Source organism: Aotus nancymaae, unplaced genomic scaffold (assembly GCF_030222135.1).
Source record: "Aotus nancymaae isolate 86718 unplaced genomic scaffold, 86718_ANA_hifiasm-v0.15.2.pri h1tg000057l, whole genome shotgun sequence".
Lineage (NCBI taxonomy): Eukaryota > Metazoa > Chordata > Mammalia > Primates > Aotidae > Aotus > Aotus nancymaae.
The window spans coordinates 20030326-20035024 of NW_026988471.1; positions in this window are offsets into that span (position 1 = coordinate 20030326).

Here is a 4699-nt window from a genome sequence, read left to right on the forward strand (position 1 = left end):
CTGCAGATCACAGTAATGGTCTGCTCCGTACCCACTGCCAAATGCCAGGTGATGAGCTGCACCCAGAGACAGAGCTGGCCTTGGAGGCTGGTACCTGAGTTTCTCATACCTTCCTCCTTTCTTGCCTGTAACACATTCTTCACAGTGTGGCCAAAAGGAAGGGGTTCTGCTGCTGAGGTGTCCTTAGCTCTTTCGGGAACCCTGGTGAGCTTTCAGGCTGCAGAGCGTAACTTTCTCTGTGGATTCCAACACTGTAGCTTGCTGGGAAATTCAAAAGGATTCCTCCATTTCAAGATGGTCAGTGTTCACCTTAATTCAGCCTCATATTTAGCCTAAATGTGTGAGGCATGTGCTGAGTTTAAAACACTGTGCTCAGTCATGTATAAACAGAAAAAAAGACATGGATCTTGTCTTTAAGGAATAATCTGACCCTAGTGAGCTACAGAGAAACGGTACACACATACCCAAAACAGGGTGGAAAGTGCAATAAATGTTACAATACAAATAAAAATTAAGCATCATGAGAGCAGAGATGAAGAAATAAGGAATTCGAATGAAGAAAAAGGCAGAAATCGAGACAGGCTTCTTAGGGGAGCTAGCAATTGAGCTGTGCCTTGAAGAAAAGATATCTAGATGGGTGGAGATGAGGAGAGAGCAGGGAAAGGGGAAGGATTCCAGGAGGAGGGGACAGAGTGAACAAAGGGCTGTGGGCAGGACCCAGGAGGCAAGGCTGGAATGTGTGTGCGGAGCGGGAGGGGAGAGTAGGGGGAGGCACCAAAGGTGTGTTGAATAGCCGTTAAGTTTTACATGTATTCAATAAATGACAATTATTGTGCAAAGCGCAGGCTTACCCACGAAGAAAGGAGGGAGGCTTACAAAACGCATGCATATCTGGGAAGTAAAGCCATGCAACTTTGAGGCTGTTTTGGGACCATCGGTGGCCATGAGTTTTCCAGTGCTTAAGTTCTCTCTGACCATCTCTCTTGCTCACTCTGTTTGTTGAACCCTGATAATGTGAACCATCTGACCCTTCATAATCCCCAATTCTTGCCTAGTTTTTGTTGACTCTGACTGCCTTTTACAGCATCTAGTTCTCTGCCTATAAATATAAGGTGACCTAATCCTTCGATGCTCTGGCCAGCCCTGAGTGGAGTTTGTCCTCATGTGAATACAGACATATTTCGCCTTGGTAGTTCTGGCTTCTGCTGAATGTTTTCTCCCTCCAGGCACTCACTTTGTTGTTATGTAGGCACACAGTTTCAATTCTGGGATGGCTTGCAGTGTTACAGATGCATCAGGGAAAAAAAAATGACAAAACAACAACAGCAAAACTCTACCAAAAGAATTCCAACTTCAATAGGTAATGAAGTTGCATGAATCCTAACTTGTGGTTCCAAAGGATTTCCATAAGCCTCTTGATTTCCAAATGAGAAAATCATGATAAGCAGTTAATTAGCTCTTTAAGCAAAGGCGAGTCACCACAGACACTGCTGTGCACTCCACGCTCTCGGGAGAGGGAGGCCACTGCCACATTCTGAAAAACATGCCGTGCAAGCATGAAAACGGAGTTCATAGAAATTCAAGTAATGTCCTTTGACTTTTCATTAAGCTGGGCATGTCCCAGTTACCCCTTGGGGACTTTCTTAATGTTATCATGGCAACATACAATTAAGTCAGATTACATTTTTTATATTCGGGGAGAGGTGCTAAGATAGTATTTTAAATTATTCATCAGTTCACTTTTCACAAAACAACCCCAGATACGACTTTAAGATGTGCAATATTAAAAAAACCCAGATAATTTGATATTGCTATATCATGTAAAGAAGCCTTTCTTCCTTTCCCTAGGGAGAACAAAAGACTTAATCGAACTCCACATGTGTCACTGTGCTTATCACAATTTACCGTATTACTCTGATTTATGTGGCAGATTGTGAACTCCTCGAGAATTAACGGAAGTTTGCTCCCTAGGGCTGGAATATTTTGATTTCAGCATTATAAAGCTGGGGACAGCTCTGAAAAGGAGCTGAATTATGTTTATTCTCTCTCTCCCTCTGTGTGTGTGTGTGTGTGTGTGTGTGTTTGGGTGGGGGTGGGGGCAAGGGTGTGTGTTGACCCTTGGTGGTAATAAACCAGTCATTAGGGATTCATTAAGGAGACTTATGACATATAGGCACCTTCAGAATGGCATCACACTAGTAAGTCTTAAGGGTCTCCCTTAGTTTTCCGAGAAAAACTGAAAGGAGAATGAATTGGGATGCTGAGTTATACAGCTGGAGATCAGCCCCAGTGGGGTAGGGCTTAGTGTTAGGAGACACTCTTTCATGGGTTTCTTGCGCTCCTATACATCTTGCAGAGTATGCCAAGATTACAAGGCCCTGACCACTCTTTATCTAGGCCATTTCCCAAAATTTATTTGCAGCAAGCGTCCTTGAAGGATGAGGTAATGTCTCCTTCAAGAAAGAGAGCAAGCAGGCTTTCTTACACACTGCTGTAAAGCGATGCATTCCCAGGGTTAGTATTTCTCTCTTCTAATGAATCCCACTTTGTGTTCATCCATCCAGGTTCACCTGTGCTGGCCCTGAGGTAATTGGGGCTCGGTGACCGTGATGACGCTCTGGTTACTGATTTTGTTGTGAGTTAAAAAAGGCTTTTTTCTCTGACTCAAGAAAGCAGCCATGAAAGGGTGGCAAGTTAACTTGTTAGCTTGCAAGCAGTGTAACATCTCGAAGCTACATAGACCTTGACAATTAATGTGTAATGCTGCCGGTGGCTCTCTCTTTTCCTTGTCTATTTTGAAGACAAGATTCTTCTTGTTGGACTATCCTATTTTGCTATACTCAGTCCTCAAATGCTCTTAAACTCCAGGTCTGAGTAGGAGCCTTCTTTATTCTCAAGCTCTCAAAAAGAAGAGTTTATCATGGACCACTAAGAAATAAAATGCCACGCATAAATTCCTATTGTCCAGGCCTTCTCTAACAGGGAGTACTCGATGAGACTTGACTCATTAACCCCTGTGAGCAGGCTAGGTAGAATCTTTGATGTGTGGAAAACAGTGGCTGCCTTGGTCTTACGTGTTCAGTTTTATGACATCATCATGGGTCTGGGAGAAAAAGCCCAGGTGCTTTATTTAAATATCCACTTCTGGGCCGCATTCCCACATTCAGATTCTGGGTTCCCCAGAAACCATGCCTTGGACAGTTACTTAGATGGTGGGATCCCAGGCACTCATTTGCAGGCTCTTTTCTGTTGTTTATGGGACAGACATGTGAAAACGTGTGAGGCTGGGCCGGTGAGCAATGGAAACTTTGTCTCCTAGTTCAGGACTTCTCTCCTATCTACCAGGAAGTGATTGTGTTGCTTTTGTTTGAGAAGAAATGTGATTATCTCTGGCTTTCCCCCAGCTGGAATGTCTGCTTTTATTACTGTGTCACACTTCTGAGGTGCCAGCCTGGCCAAGGAGTAGGTCACAACAGAACTACACCTACTACAGCCACCACATGCCAACAACAATCATTCTTCATATATTAATTGTCTCCTGTGCACCAAGCTCCTTAAACCTATGATCTTTAAATTCCACAGCAGCCATGAGAACTGGGTATCACACTGTCTAATTTATACCCAGGGAGGCAGGAACTAACTGGGTCATAGAGCTCCTATAGCTTCTGAGTGCCAAAGCTAGGATTATAACCCAGAGTTCTTGGAGTTCAAAATCTTTCCAATTGATATTGGTGCCTCTCTAGTCCCACTTCCTTTGTCAAGGTTCAGAAAGATGAGTGGTCTGTGAATCATGAAGACCTTCATTTCTCAGTTCAAATGCCCCCAAAATAATCCACATCACTTACAGAATAGAGCCCTGTCTTCCTGCCTTTCAGTCAATTTTCTCTGTCATATTACCTCAATCATCTTTTTAGGCACATTTCCCACTATGCACCCAGAAACAGAACTTATATCACAGCCAAATGAAATATTAGTAATTCCTGTAGTGTCATCCATTTTTTTCACTCTGTGCTTTTGCGGTATCTTAGCCAGAAACAGCCTACTTTTTCGCTAATAACTCACTGAAGTCCTACCATCTTTAAAGGTCTTAAATCAAATATCACCTCCATGAGGCCATTTCAGATTCCCACAACAGGATGTGAATGTTTCCTCTTTTTGATGTCACACCCTGTTTCCAAGTCTCCAGGCTCTGAACACCCATGGCCTTAGTGCGCCTCCCCGTTTCTAGACTGTGCTTTTGAAAAGCAGGTTGTCCTGGGATTGCAGATCTTTCTTGTGCTTTAAATCTGTAAATCTTACTGCCTACCAAATATCTCCCCTGGGGAATTCTACAGAGAAATTCTCAACTTAGATACAGCCAGAACTGATCTAATCTCCCTCATGAACAAGAGCCCCCTCCAGGGCTCCCATCCCAGTCAATGACCCTCCCACACCCATTTGTCCAAGCTAGAAATAGGGGTATCATCACTGACCTTTTTTTTCTCCATCAGTTGTCACATACACTCAATCATCTAATCCTGCTTCATCTACCTCCAAACGCACCTCAAATCTAAGAATTTCTCTCCATTTCCCCTGTAATTTCCCAAGTCTAAGTGACCATCATATCTCATCAGATTACCATAGCAGCTTCCTTAAAATTTATCTCCGAACTTTCAGGTTTGCCAGACCCAAACTAATTCTCACTACTATAGTGAGAGCA